A 17,848-nucleotide genomic window follows, 5' to 3' on the forward strand; every position below is an offset into this window, starting at 1 on the left:
TAATTAGCTAATTCATGTTTTTGCTCATAACTCTGGAACCGTATAGGCTACAATACAAATTTGTGGTTTCTCTGAATCCAAAAGTGCCCCACAATGGTAAATCGTACAGAATATATTAGCCAATAGGTTGTGAACATATTTTAAACTTAACAAAACTTAGTGTACATGCACAAAAGAACATTCTGAGGTAACATGCAAAATTTCATCAATTTGGCATGGCTGTAACATAAGAAATACCTAATTTCTCAACTGTATTTAAGGTCTTCATAGGCATAAAAGGCAGTACTGTTTGTCCACCAGAGGAAGCCACATAACTATAAATCATTCAAAGGGTCTTAAAAGAGTAATTAAGGTTAGAATAAGGTTGGGTTGCACCAACCAGGATTAATCTTAAATTTAGATTAAATCAAGATTTATCTGATAATTCTGTTAAATTATTCGGTTATATTTAAATCATCATTTTGATCTTGATTTAAATTTCACGGTAAAGCTGAATTTAATCCTGTTGCTCCATTACTTTAAACTCTGATTTAAATCTCAGTTATGGATTATTTTTAAACTTGCAGCTGAGGTGGTTTAAATATTAAATTTACCTACAGTAAAACATGAATGACTTTGTAAGAGAACAGTGAATATGCCATCAGCCCTCTGATAAGGCAGTTAGGGTTTGAGTTAAGGTTAGGGTTTGAGTTAGGGTTCCAGAAGATCTTTTCTGTCAAATCAGATTATTTTTGTCATTTTTCAGTATGTGTTTGGCCCCGATAATTGCCGCTTGCATCTATATTTATTATTATTATTATATTATTATTATTATTATTATGTCTAAATAATAAAATAAAATGTATGTATACTGATATTAAATGAGCATAAAATGTAGATATACATATTTAAATTGTAGGCATATTAGGTGTAATTTCACGACTGTCCTGCAGGTGTCTGCATAAGTCTGTTTCCTTACCGGAGCATGTGAGCGTAGCGGAGCGAGGAGCGAAGAGTGGAGCAATCAGAATTTCACTGAAGCGAGGAGTGCGTTTCATGAGACTGCCGCTCACAAGGCACTCACTTTCCGCTCCAAACAGAATGTGCTATATTTTGCGTGCGGCCACATTAATATGTATATGCTTCTACACTGACAAATATCTGGTGTTTGCAGTTGTATTAGGTCCATGATTTTAAACAGAGTGGATTATCAGAGATGAGGCAGCGTTTAAACTCAGTGTGATTAGCGAGCTGATGGTGACAGGTGCCCAGATGTGGGTAGTAATGTGCTACATTTACTCCGTTACATTTACTTGAGCAACTTTTTGAAAAAAAAAAATACTTTTAGAGTAGGTTTAAAAGTGGGAATTTTTACTCTTACTCAAGTAAATTTCTAATGATTTTTTTTTTACTTTTACTTCTTTACAATGGGTGGCAATCCTGTCGTTACATTAATGGGTTTAATTTTAATTAATGTGTAATTTATTGAGAGATTATTGAATGGGACTTTGACAGCGGAAGTTCACACAGCTGCGCGCGTTCAGCCACTGTCACAGACTGTCACTCAATTACTGCTGCAGCATCAAGCTCTTCAAAGTAAAACACTTTCTTCACTCCGCACAGTGGAAAAAAAGAATAGTTTCGTCATGCAATGCCTTCATTTAACACCAAGACAAGCTGATATTTCAAGATTATGCTGATGTAAGTTTTGGCTCTAATCCTAACGTGGGCTTTTCTGTGTAATGAGATTTTCAGGGTGACAATGTAACTGGTGTTCATTTTTAAATCAGTGCAGCAATATATCAGTGTGCTTTGTCCCGCGTCCCACACGTCATTAGCAGTATTTACCCCGCGCCTTCGCGGGGGTACTGGAAACTATCGCAGTTACTTCAGGCGGATTAACTGTATAAATCCATGTAAACATCCAAGTTAAGTGTAAATCACTGCCATTCGCGTGATCGACAAGTGGAGTGGGAAGAGACAGCATTTCTGCACGTGCACAGCGAGGTGCACGGGGCACGCGGGTGTGAGATGTGCGGGCGCGAGGCGATCATATAGCGAAGAGAGTGGCTGTGTCCGAAATCATTCACTATTTCCTATATAGTGAATGGCAGTTAGTGCACTATATCTCAGCAGTGAGTGAACGAAATGAGTGAGTGATTTGGATGCTGACGTATACACCGAGTGTCGGAGCTCTGGGGTTGTTGCAGAAACAACATCACATATGAAATTTTAAAATAATTTTGCCTTACTAGTTATTCTTATTAAATAATATATTAATTCAATAAATCTTCATTCTTAGTCATTCAGTAATTTTTTTATATATATACTGTGTGTTAATATAAAGAGTAAACACATTTTATCAAATAAAGAGTACATTTTAAAATTTATCTGTATATTTTGCCTCTCTATATGTTATTATATTATTTTAATCAAGTAATGATTTGTCATAAAGTAATTTACTACATTCAGCATGAAATAAAACACTGCAGGAGTGAAGGAAGCAGTAAACTCCCAGCTTGTACATCTTCCCTGTGGTGGTTTGTGGGCAATTAACCATTGTTAATATACACTCGAAATTAGAGTGCATTGTGGGTAATAATGAGTGAACAAAAGTAGGGAACAAGTGGCTCACTCAGAATTCAGACACTCCTACAAAATGGCAGACACCCGAAATAGTGCACTATATAGTGGATAGGGGGCTGTTTCAGACACAGCGAGTGTTCCATGACCGGGGTTGGTGCCCTACGCACTAGGCTGCATACTCTGCATTTAGAGAGCAGTGGTACTGCTGTACAGAACTAATGATCTAAATACTTATGACACTGAAAACTGTAACTACATTGAAATAAGAATCCACACAGGACTTTAAAAGCTATGCAATAGCGAAAGAAGGCATTGATAAAGCATGATCTTGCTTTGGTTTATATTTCAGCATTATATATAATGTCCTTGTGGGACATTTTCACGTTTTCACTGTAATAATTATGTAAAGGGGTTACAAGGGAAAGGAGGAGGCGAGAACCGGCTTGACAATATAAATAAAGTTTAATAATAAACGTAAACAAAAACACACAAACATAAACACTCTCTCTCTCTCTCGAACTGCCATCTCCAGTCGCCATTATCCCTTGCTTGCCTCATCAGGCCGATTGGGGTCCGGGCGTGCGTCATTCTGGACCGGCCCCGCCCTCCTCCATGCTACAAATTACTAGAAATGTTTACAAACCTCTCTTATTGACAGATTCATCCAGATCTGACAAGAGCCCTTAAAGGGCTAGTTCACCCAAAAATTACAATTCTCATTATTTACTCACCCTCATGCCACCCCAGATGTGTATGACTTTCTTTCATCTGCTGAACTCAAATGAAGATTTTTAGAAGAATTTCTCAGCTCTGTAGATCCATACAATGCAAGTGTATGGGTGGCAACATTTTAAAGCTAAACAAAATCACACAAATCAGCACAGAAGTAATCCACAAGACTCCAGTGGTTAAATCAATATCTTCAGAAGCGATGTGATAGGTGTGGATGAGAAACAGATCACTTTCACATTCTTCTTGTGTTTTTGGTGATTCACATACTTCTCTGCATATCACCCCCTGCTGTCTAGCAAAAAATGACAAATATTGATCTGTTTCTCACCCACACCTATCATATCACTTCTGAAGATATGGATTTAACCACTGGAGTCTTATGGATTACTTTTATTCTGACTTTATGTGCTTTTTGGAGCATCAACATTTTGGCCTACAGAGCTAAAATATTCTTTTAAAAATCTTAATTTGTGTTTGCAGAAGAAAGGAAGTCATCCATATCTTGGATGGCATGAGGGTGAGTAAATGATGAGAGAATTTTCATTTTTGGGTAAACTATCTCTTTAAGTGATAGCTCAGCCATAATTTAAAATTCTGTCATAATTTCCCTACCCTCATGTTGTTCCAAACCAGTGTGACACTTTGTATTATGTGGAACACAAAAGATGTTAGACATAATGTTAGGGTCACCATTCACTTTCAAAATATGGAGAAAAAAACATTCACTGAAAGTAAATAGTGACTCTCTCTCTCTGACATTCTGTCTAAAATCTCCTTGTTGTGTTGCATGGAAGAAAGAAAGTCATACGGGTTTGGAACAACATGATGGTGAATGATGACAGAATTTCCATTAATAATACTAATAATTCTGTAATACATGTTAAATGTGTATTATGTAACGGAATATAGGGGAGTTAACGTCCATTATGTCATTTGTGAAAGTAACAAGTTACTCACTACTTGAGTACTCTTTTAATTGGATACTTTCTTACTCTTACTCAAGTAATTATTTATGTTAGTACTTCTACTTGAGTAATTTTTTTTTAAGTAATTGTACTTTTACTTGAGTACAGTTTTTGACTATTCTACCCACCTCTGCAGGTGCCGATACCAACAACAGACTACAGTGGGGTGAGAGAGCAGAGGCAGTTCAAAACACAGATTAGTTTCCTGGATTTACATCTGTAAGTAAAATAATTTTATCTGGCTACCGCGGACATCTGTAAGGTTTACCGTTGATTTGTACGGGATAAGCGATGTCTGTATAAATCACAGAGATGAGAGTGTCGACTGCCTTTAAACACTGCTGTCAAGCGTAACTGACACATCAGAAAATGTATGCTATTTAGCTGTGCTGATTAATTATGATGTAAGTATTAAACATGTTCATATGTATCTGGGACTATTAGATTAAATTGACTTGAATATCTGGCAAAATACAACAGAACTGGTTACATTAGCAAGCCAGTAATCCTACAGTACATGCTTGAATTAAAAACATAGACAATCTTTTCATGTTATGTAATTTTATTTGTCCCTCCGGAAAGTATGTTGCAAAACGCGGGGCTCAACAAAATTTTTCCCATTCACTCTGCTCAAATCACAAAATTAGCACTTGTGTCCTTTTCTAATTTTCCTAATCAAAAGAAATCATGCTTGTTTCTCAAGCATCAGTCCAAACGCAACAGCCAGCGCTAGATGAAGTTTTAAAGCGCGTCTTACATTTTCTGGTGTCTTCTCAATGACCAACATCCACTTCAGACACTTGGTGAACTTTAGAAACAATGAGTTAAAGGGTTCACAGGCTGGACAGTGCAGATTCACTTGCTTTTTGACCAACATGTCAATTCGCATGGGATATGTATAACAAGGGTTATTTTTACAGAGCGTTTGACAGGTAAAAGAAACTATTATCTTTACCGGTGCGGGAACGCACAGCCCGCAAAAAGTCCGGAAAAATTAATGACATGAACGATTAGCCTGGGATTACATTAAATGAGAAGCTCTGAAATTAGACTGTTACATTACCCCAAGTCCCCATATAAAATAACCACATCCAAATAGGGCAGAGAGAACAAGGCTATTTTTTTTAAAGTGGCCTGCATCAAGGCATTGTTTGTGCAGTTGTTATTTGAGCCATGAAATATTAGGTTGTATGCCAATATGAAGAGGGATTTTCTTGTACCTGATGCAAAAAAATAAACAAGAATGTTGACAAAGAAATTATGCCTAATTTCTTTCTCATTTCATAGCGATAACTTTTGAACTTGAGTGCTGGAGTTGAGCAATCGTGCATGAAGGAATATTTGAGTGGAGTGACAACTCGCTCCAATCTGCTCACACACTCTGGTCCTTACGATGTTCTTAGTGCTGTACGATTACTCCAGAGCACTCGTTATTCTACAGGCATTTTCAAGTACATTTACAAGTTACGATGCTTTTGGGAAAGGGGCCGTACAACAAAGATGAAGCGTAAGATGGATTCTACGATTTACTTAGGCTTACGATGCTTTTGGGAAATGAGGCCCAGGCCGGTAAAAGTCATAATGGCCAATGTTTGTTCAACTATTGCATAAAATGTGAAAGAAAAAGTTATTTGTCATGAAAAACAAAAACAAAACAAAAACAACTTATGGCCTATTATAATCATAGTCCTATATGAACATATCAAATGAGTGTCAGGTTAAGACAGATTCTTCTTGGCATGGTGTACAGTACACTACTACAAACCATGGTATGGTAGCTTGATATTTGATATATCTTCCATCTTAAATATGTATTTAAATTTATAGGTTTGATTAAAGGGATAGTTCACTCCAAAATTGTAATTTTCATTTACTCACCTTCATTTCAACTCTCATCATTTACTCACCTTCATGCCATCCCAGATGTGTATGACTTTCTTTCTTCTGCTGAACATAAACAAAGATTTTTTAGAAGAATATCTCAGCTCTGTACAGTATGTTCGACTCCTTTTTCACCTTTTTCACATCTTGTCATTGCAGTGTCTAGGCACGGTCATGATTTCAAGCTCGATTACACTTCCTAGTGCTTGACGCATGCACAGAGTGCTAGATGGTGCAATAGGTTGTGTATTCAAGTTTGAAATCATGATCGCCAATGAGACTGCTGTCATGATGTACAGTGAAAAAAGGAGTTATATTTTGGTCTGTTCTCACCCCAAACCAACTGGATTGCTTCAGAACACATTGATTAAACCACTGGAGTCTTATGGATTACTTTTATGCTGACTTTATCTCCTTTTTGGAGTTCTGGTCACCATTCACTTAAGTCATTGTATGGACCTACAGAACTGAGCTATTCTTCTAAAAATCTTTGTTTGTATTCAGCAGAAGAAAGTCATACATATCTGAGATGGCATGAGGGTGAGTAAATCATTTTTCAAATTCTCATTTTTGGATGAACTAACCCTTTAAATGTTAATGTGGTAACACATAATATTAATTAATGAGCTAAACTAATACATACACTCACTGAGCACTTTATTTGGAACACCTGTACACCTACTGTACATATTCATGCGATTATCTAATCAGTCAATTAGTGATGGGAAGATCGGATAATTTTACTGACTTGGATCTTTGAGTCTCGTTCAGCAAAATGAATGAATCTTTATTCAAGTCATTTCGTTCATTTCGTTCACTTAAGAAGAATTAACATAAATGTTACATTTTCAATAGCCAAATCCACCCCAACACGTGTACTTACGCAAACTTTGATTATAGTCCCAATAAGGAAAAAATTATAATGCAGATCTAGTTATGAGAAACAGAAAGAATAGTTCACCTCTGGAATCTTCTTTTCTGAACGACTCGGACCAGATGACTCGAGAGTTGAACTAATAATTTCTGTTTCCTGTTTGAGCAATGCATAGCATATACGGCTGTCACATGACAAAAGAATGAATGACTTGGACAAGAAGACTTGAGAGGTGAACTAATCATTTCTGTTTCCTGTGTGAGCAATGCATAGCGTATACGGCTGTCACGTGACAAAATAACGAACGACTCGGACCAAAAGAGTTGAAAGGTGAACTAAATAATTTCTGTTTCCTGTACAGAACATATGCAATTTTCACGTAACAAACGAACGGAGGTTGCTCAATGCGCATGCGCGGCCAACACAAAATGAATGAATCACTCTCTGAGACTACTCATTCTTTTGAGTCACATAAAAGATTTGTTCAAAATGAACGAATCATTCATGAATGACCCATAACTAAAGTCAATGGTGTGGCAGCAGTGCAATGCATAAAATTATGCAGATACAATTCAGTTAATGTTCACATCAACCATCAGATTGGGGAAAAAATGTGATCTCAGTGATTTCGACCGTGGCATGATTTTTTGTATTTCTGTAACTGCTGATCTCCTGGGATTTCCACACACAACAGTTTCTAGAGTTTATTCGGAATGGCACCAAAAAAAATAAATAAAATAAAAAAATAAACATCCAGTGAGCAGCAGTACTGTAGATGGAAATTACTTGTTGATGAGAGAGGTCAACAGAGAATGGCCAGACTGGTTCAAGCTGACAGAAATACTACGGTAAATCAGAACCTTGAGGCGGATGGGCTACAACAGCAGAAGACCACGTCGGGCACATTATTAGAACCACTGTGTTCCTAATAAAGTGCTCAGTGAGTGTACATAAACTAATTCATAATAAACTGTTAAGCATTGTATAGCTAATATGAGTGCAGTAATGTTTATGTTTACTATCTTATAACTGTACATAACCATTAATCTCATGGTTATTTGTTTTATTTGTGCACCATAATATGCTTATCTGAGTAGTCATAAAATTGTTTTCCTACTAAAACATAAATTTTAATGATTTGTTATCATGAGATATAAAGGCACCACTGACAGAAGTAAAAGGCAGAAAAAAAAAAGACATTTAAAATAATTAGGGTATAATTCAGTTAACTTGCCCAGCATCTGTGAAGAGCATCAACATGTAGCATGGCTGCAGTCAATATTTTCACATAGTTTAATAGCATAAGTTGTATTTAAATGCAATAAATGTGTTCCCATTTAGCAGCTATGACTCTAACACTGCTGGTGCATTGGCATTTTACTGTGAATGCTAGAAATGTCTCAAACCCTCCCCGAAACGGAAAATATGATTGGTTAGCAAATATCCCATCTTGGCTGAAACAAATGTTCTGATTGATTGCACCGCTTAGTCGGAATGTCTGTCTAGCCCACGCCTTCAGGTCAGCGCTACTGCTGCTCCATGCGCTTTTAGACAGAATCTTTTTACACATTTTAAAATAGAAAATCACAATTTACTCAGGTGCTGCGGCATTACCTCGGTAGATTGAAAAGTTACAGGCCAATAGCCTACTCGTTGTTGTGGCGACCATATCATTACTCATTTTAGGTGAGAATATGGAAAATCCTCAGAAAGATTGGTGGGCATACAGTGTATGCTTATGAATACCCAAGACGACACAAATAACAAGTAAGTTCAGTTAGGAAACTCTACATGTTGACATGATAGGTCAAACAGGTGCACCTCGTCCTACGCACCCAGTCAGTAGTTTTTTTTCCTTGTGTCAAAATATATAAAGCTGCTACTCACCTCATGCAACACACAACTGGCTACAGCAGTGCAGTACAGTATGTGTAGCGTTATCCCTCCACCTCACCAGCACCACGTGTCTAGATCTGCTTTACAGGGGGCTTTTCTTGATGTTAGTACTGTAGCAGCATCATGTTTTCATGCCAACAGCAGCAGCATATTGGCTCATATCAAGCAGTAGCAGCAGCATGCACAAAGCAGATCTAGTCCGCCAAGACTAAGCTTACTTCACTGTCATTAAATTCAGTCTATCTATCTCCCAGAGTTGTCCTAACTGAACTGAGTTTATGTAAATCTTTACCAACAAATTAAGCAAATGCAACTTACCTTATAAAGAGCTAGTTCCCTATCTGTCACTCACTCGACATTGGTGTTGATGTAGTGACACTAAGGGACCAACGTCTCGTTCCCTCCATCAGGGAACGGAGGTTACACCAGTAACCATGACGTTCCCTATCTGTCACTCACTTGACATTGGTGTCAATGTAGTGACACTAGGGGTCACTCTTGGGAGCCCGAGACACCTCTGGTCTTTGATAAAAGCCCAATGAAAATTGGCGAGTGGTATTTGCATGCCACTCCCCCGAACATACGGGTATAAAAGGAGCTGGTATGCAACCACTCATTCAGATTTTCTCTTCGGAGCCGAACGGTCATGCTCATTGAGCTGAATACTACTGTTCATTCACCTCTGCTGGATCTGACGGCGCATTTCAGCGTCTTCTCCCCCCTCTGCACTGGTGCACTGCAGAGAACGCACCTGGGTGCTTCGGCAGAAGAACTAGAGAGTATATTTTCTGAAAGAGCATTTTTCCCCTCTAAAAGAGTATACATTTCTCTAAAAGAGCGGCACACACGGAACGTCTTTTTAAAGACGCGTCTTTTTAAAGATGCTTTTCCAATTGTGTGTTATTCCTGGTTGTGCTCGTTATCTCTCGCCTTCTAACGGTCACGATCACTGTCTTTTGTGTCTGGGCACTGCTCACGCGGAGACAGTGTTCATGGATGGTCATGTTCTCATTACGAGAATATGTCCATGGCAACGTTGCGGTCGCGGCTCGCCTTTGTAAGAAAGCAAGCCACCCCAGAGGCTCCCGCCTCGGTCCTTTTACCCACGGGTTTGAGGCCAGCGCGGCTAGCACTGGGGGTGATTTGGGGACCCCAATGGGACTGCCTCCACCGGGTATCCCCCCGCGGACCTCCCATTCCCCAGCACGCTCGTCTGCCCCGATCGGGCTTCCGGGTGAGTCCGCCGGCTCGTCTCATGGCGAGTTCGACCTCTTATTCGGAGCCCGCGAAAGTGATGAGCTCTCGAGCGCAGCATCGGAGAGCGGGCTCTTCCAGTTGGAAGCCTCAGCTGGGCTCCTCCCTTCGGGGTCGATCGCCCAGTCACAGGCTGACGCGGAGATGACGACATGCTTTCCCGGGCAGCCGCGAGCATCGGTTAGAGTGGGTTCACCGCTCTTCCCTGAACCCTCGCGGCTCGGTGATTGGTTCCTGGGCTCGCGGCGCCGCTCAAAGCCACGCCCCGCCCCCGTTCCTTTCTTCCCGGAAGTGCATGAAGAGCTGACAAGGTCGCGGGAGGCACTTTTTACTGCCCGGTCCCGATCTTTTCAGCTTCCCCGCTCTCACTACCCTCAATGGTGGGGTGGCCAAGGGTTATTCGGCAATCCCCCGATGGATAAAGGCGCTTGCGGTGCACCTATGCCCGCAGAGCGCTGCCACCTGGCGCGGGTGCCCAAAGCCCCCGTCCAAGGCCTGTAGGTTTACGTCGTCTCTGACGGCAAAGGCCTACGGTGCCGCTGGACAAGCCGCCTCCACCCTGCATGCCATGGCTCTCCTGCAAGTCTGCCAAGGCGCTAAAGGAACTGCATGAGGGTAGTTCTGCCCTGGGATTGATGCAGGAACTGCGCTCGGTGACTGACCTCACTCTCCGGCGGACGATGGCCACACTAGTGGTCCAGGAGCGCCACCTTTGGCTCAACCTGGTCGAGATAGGTGAGGCCGACAAGATACGATTCCTTGCTGCCCCCATTTCCCAGGCGGGCCTATTCAGCGACACCGTCGAGGACTTTGCCCAGCAGTTCTCGATGGTAGAGCAGTAGATGGATGCTAGCCAGCATATCCTGCCCCGGCGCGGCTCAAGATCCCGCACCCCATCTACTCATCGCCAAGGGCGTCCCCCTGCGGTGACTGCACTGGCTACGCCGCAGCCCGCCCCTTCAGCCCGGCCCCAGCGTGGAGCCCACCGCAGGAAGCAGACGCCACCCGTCTCGCGGCTGCCCAGAACCCATGAAAGGCTTCAAAGCACCCTTGAGACGGGCGACCCAGGGACAACGAAACCCGCTGCTCTGGAGCTGGTAAGCAGATCTTCATCTTTTTGTTACCTTTTGCATTTAATTGCGCTGCATGCCCAAGTGGCTGCAGTACTCAAGAGCTCAGCAAGAGTGGTTTCCTTGTTCCCTGGGTCACGTATCCGGTGTGTACGGCTGGCATCACGACCACCATCCACCACTCTATTTGGCAGGTTGGCGCTCCAGCGGCAGTCTCTTGCCCTGAGCGCCCAGCTGTGGCACAAATCCGCCCCCGATGTGACAGTCTCCAAGGGTCACGAGGACAGGCCTCTTCCTCCCCCGTCCCAGGCTGTTCCGGGGGTGGTCACAAGGAGCCAGGTAAGTGCTTCGATGTCCTCGGACTCAACATGGCCACGACGTGGTGTGGCACCTCGAGCTCCGCCCCGCCGCGAGGCCCCACCTGCCGGTACATCCGATGACGTTGTCCTTTTGGTCCCCCTTGCGCGGAACTTGGACGCATGACTTGCGCCTTCCAATCCATCACGAGGGCTGGTCTGGACCGTCCGACTCAACTGCGTGATTCACTTCGCCGGGCATCCGCCCAGGTTCAGCGGTGTCCACCTTGGTGAAAGACGAAAACGCTGCTACCTTGCGCGGAGATCGCTACCCTCCTACAGAAGGACGCGATAGAACCTGTCCCTCCAGCCGAGATGAAGAAAGGGTTTTACAGCCCCTACTTCATTGTACCGAAAAAAGGCGGTGGGTTGCGGCCAATCTTGGACCTGCGAGTACTGAACCGGGCTTTACACAGACTCCCGTTCAAGATGCTGATGCAAAGACGCATTCTAGCGAGCGTCCGGCATCAAGATTGGTTCGCGGCGGTAGACCTGAAGGATGCGTACTTTCACGTCTCGATCCTTCCTCGACACAGACCCTTCCTGCGGTTCGCGTTCAAGGGTCAGGCGTATCAGTACAAAGTCCTCCCTTTCGGCCTGTCCCTGTCTCCTCACGTCTTTACGAAGATCGCAGAGGCTGCCCTTGCCCCATTAAGGGAGGTGGGCATTCACATTCTCAACTATCTCGACGACTGGCTAATCTTAGCTCACTCTCGAGACGTGTTGTGCGCACACAGGGACCTGGTGCTCAAACAGAAAACAGCGGTTCCACTGAAACTTTTTCAGAGGCTCCTGGGGCATATGGCATCCTCGGCGGTGGCTACCCCGCTCAGGTTGATGCATATGAGGCCACTTCAGCACTGGCTCCAGACTCGAGTCCCGAGACGGGCATGGCGCCACGGGACACCGCGTGGCCATTACGTTGGGCTGTCACCGTCTTTTCAGTCCTTGGACCGACCTCTCATTTCTACGAGCAGGTGTTCCTCTAGAACTGGTCCCCAGGTGCGTCGTGGTCACGACAGACGCCTCCAAAATGGGCTGGGGCACCGTTTGCAACGGGCACGCAGCCACCGGCCTCTGGACGGGTCCGCGGCCGTGTCGGCACATCAACTGCCTCGAGTTGTTGGCAATTCTGCTCGCCCTGCGGAGGTTTCGGCCATTGATCCAGGGCAAGCACGTGTAAGTTCAGACAGACAACACGACAATGGTAGCATATGTCAACCGCCAAGGTGGTTTGCGCTCTCATTGTATGTCACAACTCGCCCGCCGTCTCCTCCTCTGGAGTCAGCAGCACCTCAAGTCGCTGCAAGCCACTCACATCCCGGGCAACCTCAACACTACGGCGGACGCGCCGTCACAACAGGTTACCCTCAGGGGAGAGTGGAGACTCCACCTTCAGGTGGGCCAGCTGATTTGGAGTCGATTCGACAGGCACAGGTGCACCTGTTCGCCTCCCAAGAATCCTCCCCACTGCACGCTCTGGTACACCCTGACCGAGACCTCCCTCGGCATAGACGTGCTGGCACACAGCTGGCCCCTGGCATTCGCAAATATGCGTTTTCCCCCAGTAAGCCTGCTTGCACAGACCCTGTGCAAGGTCAGGGAAGACGAGGAGAAGGTCGTCCTGGTAAGCACCCTACTGGCCCGCCCAGACGTGGTGCTCAGACCTCACGCTCCTTGCGACAGCTCCCCCCTTGCAAAATTCCCCTGAGGAAGGACCTTCTTTCTCAGGGAAGGGGCACCATCCGGCACCCGTGCCCAGACCTCTGGAATCTCCATGTCTGGCCCCTGGACGGAGCGCGGAAGACCTAAGCTGTCTCCCACCTGCGATGGTAGACACGATCACTAAGGCTAGGGCTGCCTCTACGAGGTGCCTGTATGCCTTTTAGTGGCGTCTGTTCGCTAAGTGGTGTTCTTCCCATCGGGAAGACCCCCAGAGATGCGCAGTCAGATCAGTGCTTTCCTTCCTGCAGGAGCGGTTGGAAGGGAGGCTGTCCCCTTCCACCTTGAAGGTGTTCATTGCTGCCATAGCAGCACACCACGATGCAGTCGATGGTAAGTCCTTAGGGAAGCATGATCTGATCATCAGGTTCCTAAGAGGCGCCAGGAGGCTGAATCCCTCCAGGCCACGCCTCGTTCCCTCAGCGGACCTCTGTAGTTCTTCAGGGTCTACAGAGAGCCCCCTCTGAGCCTTTGCAGTCAGCTGAGCTTAGGGCACTCTCTTCGAAGACTGCACTCCTGACTGCGCTCACTTCCATCAAGAGGGTAGGTGACCTGCAAGCATTCTCTGTCAGCGAAACGTGCCTGGAGTTCAGTCTAGGTTACTCTCACATGATCTTGAGACCCTGACCGGGCTATGTGCCCAAGGTTCCCACCACCCCTTTAGGGACTAGGTGGTGAACCTGCAAGTGCTGCCCCAGGAGGAGGCAGACCCAGCCCTGTTGTAGCTGTGCCTTACGCATCTATTTGGATCGCACGCAGAGCTTTAGAATCTCTGAGCAGCTCTTTGTCTGCTTTTGGTGCACAGCGGAAAGGAAGCGCTGTCTCCAAGCAGAGGATTGCCCACTGGCTCGTTGATGCCATAACTATGGCATATCTCGCCCAAAACATGCCACCCCTGGTAGGGCTACGAGCCCATTCTACCCGTGGTGTAGCGGCTCCTTGGGCCTTGGCCAGGGGTGCCTCTCTAACAGACATTTGCAGAGCAGCGGGCTGGGCATCACCCAACACCTTTGCAAGGTTCTACAACCTCCAGGTGGAACCGGTTTCGTCCCAGGTAGTGGCACGCAACAAGCGGATAAGCCCGGGATAGCCAGCCGGGTGTATCATTTGCACATAGCGCCTTTCACCTCCTTTTGAACTGAAGACGTGCGCTGTTAATTCCCAGTAGTGTTCACAAAATTTTTTTCCTGGTTGACTTCCTCCGAGCCCTGTGGCAGTCGAGTTTTCGGAGAGACTCGCTGCCGGCCCAGTACACGTGCTAACTAATAGCCCGGTTCTGGGGTAGGTGCTCCGCATGTGGCGGTTCCCTGTAAGGCTACCCCATGCGATCTATTACTCAGATTCGTTTCCCTGCTGGCAAACTATGTCTTCCTTGGGCAGAGCCCCTCTGCCCCAGTCTCCATGTTTGTAGTAACTCCTCCCCCATTGGGCAGGATCTACCTTGAAGGCTCTTCACATGGTTGGAAAGACCATGTGACATTCTTCCACTTAAATATCCCCCCCTCTCTTGGGGCGAGGTGTGGTCTCCGCGGTGTCCTCCCCTTGGGAGGGACACCCCCCGACTAGACCTGGCAGCCCAGTCGGATAATCCCCCTTCTTTTTTAGGGAGTGGAAAAAGAGAAGGGGAAAAGAGGCCACGACTGGGTTAAGCCTGTCTCTATCTTTGGGTAGTCGACTTGTCCCCAAAAAGGGCTGTTCGACACTCATAACTGTGTTGGGGGAGGTTACGTGTCGACCTAGTGTGCTGGCTATGAGGCACACAGCAAGTCTGCCCACCACACACCACCAGTTCACGTAACACAGTTCAGCCTTGTGGCGTTTTGTATAGGGACCCCTAGTGTCACTACATCGACACCAACGTCGAGTGAGTGACAGATAGGGAACATCATGGTTACTGGTGTAACCTCCGTTCCCTGATGGAGGGAACGAGACGTTGGTCCCTCCTGCCACAACGCTGAACTACCCGCTGAAATGGCTGGACCTTATATCGGCTCCTCAGCGTAAAACCTGAATGAGTGGTTGCATACCAGCTCCTTTTATAGCCGTATGTTCGGGGGAGTGGCATGCAAATACCACTCGCCAATTTTCATTGGCCTTTTATCAAAGACCAGAGGTGTCTCGGGCTCCCAAGAGTGACCCCTAGTGTCACTACATCGACACCAACGTCGAGTGAGTGACAGATGGGGAATGTCATGGTTACTGGTGTAACCTCCGTTCCCTGATGGAGGGAACGAGACGTTGGTCCCTTAGTGTCACTACATCGACACCAACGTCTCGTTCCCTCCATCAGGGAACGGAGGTTGCACCAGTAACCATGACGTTTTTCAGTTTTTAATGACATATAGTGGAATTCTAATATAAAATGCAAATAAATAAAATACAAGTCTGACAGAGATATGGCTTGGCCTGGTATGCACAAGCAGTGGCATTTATGTCAGTGCAACTGAGTTTGAATCCAGCTCATTTCTTGATTCCTTCTCCCTATCATTTCTGGTGAGGGACGCTCGTCACTCACCCGCGTTTGCTGCAGCAAGATTATAACATGATGGCTCACGACGTAGTGAATCATAATATATGTGTCACGTTCACTGTGTGTATCTTATCATGAAGAAAATCGCCGATACGCAGCTCTATTAAGAAGAGAAAGTTTGTTTTTTTGTGAGTTAAAAATGGATTGAAGTGAACATAAAGTAGTCTTAGCCCATTATGCACTGGAACAAAATACATTTTTGATTAGTATTTTTTGGCTTGTTTTCCAAAATAATATTGGAGAAAAAAGAATCACTGCTCTAGACTGGGTAACTTTAGTAGCTTTGAAAAGTATTAATGTATTATAATCATACAGTGAAGACCAGTATTAGTTTTAAGTTGCATTTCATTCTGAATGTTTACTTGAATACTTGATAGCCTACTGCTGTTAAAAACTTTTAAAGCTGCTTAACCTTTACCAGCCAGAGCATTCAAATTTGGGAACAATTATTCCCATGGTTCCTGTCTCAATATCTTCGCCGGCAATCACCGATTTTATTTCTGAAAACTGCCAGATACTCATGACAATATAAGCTAAAAGCACATATGATTCGTTAAGGGGTTACTGGGCGTGAATAATAAATGTATCGTCATCCGCGTCATCCTCCATTTGCCTGAGCGGAGCCAGAGAGGATATCCCGGGAGATTACCTCCAGTGTTGGACTTACTGCTTCAAACTGAAAACTGAGGCGATCTTTCGAGGTAAGACAAGTTATTTAACATGTGTTGTCAATATTGTCTATTGAAAGTTAAAACGTTTTAGTTACGAAGCATTTATTTGTAGGAGTAGCGCTAGTTATTTCTGGAAAAAATGACATGACCGTTGGTGTTCATTGGACAGGCAGCTAGCCTCTATTTTTAAGAAAATTTCTGTGAAACTTGCTAAATAAACATTAGCTAGCAGTACTATGTAAATTTTTAGCTAAATATCAATAACTTTTTTGGCCAATTTTATTGCTTGTGAAAAATCCGCCTGAAGTAATGTGAGGCAGAGAGCAGACACTGTTCAGACCTGCCTGGAAACTGGCCTGCTAGTTAGATAAGTTATCTAGCTTATTGATTTTCCATGTAATAATAAAAAGAATGGTAGATATCTTTCTATAATTTAGCAGATAGCCTTACCCATCCAACACACAGACATGATTTTAGGTTGTGTATAGCTTCCTGTTCACAAGGAAAGTGTGAGAGGGCTGTCTGCAGTTGGACATTCTGGTTAGTCTGCAAGCCTTTGGTGACTATTTGCTGTACAGATTTGTGAAGAACACACTGCTGGCTACCAATTGTTATACTTTTTTCTGTTGTAGAGATGGATAGAGACTATGGCTCCCTGCTCAGCACCGTCAAGAGGAGGAGGCAGCTGACTGCTGATGAGCTTGGAGGAGGACGTGGCTCATTAGGGCATGAGCACACAGGAGGAAGATCTGCTGGACCAGGAATTACTGTAGAAAGACCCGGACCACGAGGAGATGGAGGATGAGATGGAACCTGATCCCCAGCCATGTTTACTGGTGTTGTTGTCCTCCCCTCTTTTCTCCCTCTCTTCTCTCCACAGGTATTACAGTTGTTGAGTATTTATGAATTTATATATATTCTGTTCCTTCACTCTTTATTAAAAATGTATTTACTGGGGGCCTGGGTAGCTCAGTGGTAAAAGATGCTGGCTACCACCCCTGGAGTCACTAGTTCAAATCCCAGGGTGTGCTGAGTGACTCCAGCCAGGTCTCCTAAGCAACCAAATTGGCCTGGTTGCTAGGGAGGGTAGAGTCACATGGGGTAACCTCCTCATGGTCGCTATAATGTGGTTCGTTCTCGGAGGGGCGCGTGGTGTGTTGAGCATGGATGCCGCGGTGGATGGCGTGAAGCCTCCACACACGCTATGTCTCCGTGGCAATGCGCTCAACAAGCCACGTGATAAGATGCGTGGGTTGGCGGTCTCAGACGCAGAGGCAGCTGGAATTCGTCCTCCGCCACCCGGATTGAGGCAAATCACTACACGACCATGAG

This window comes from Myxocyprinus asiaticus, chromosome 18 (genome assembly GCF_019703515.2).
Source record: "Myxocyprinus asiaticus isolate MX2 ecotype Aquarium Trade chromosome 18, UBuf_Myxa_2, whole genome shotgun sequence".
Lineage (NCBI taxonomy): Eukaryota > Metazoa > Chordata > Actinopteri > Cypriniformes > Catostomidae > Myxocyprinus > Myxocyprinus asiaticus.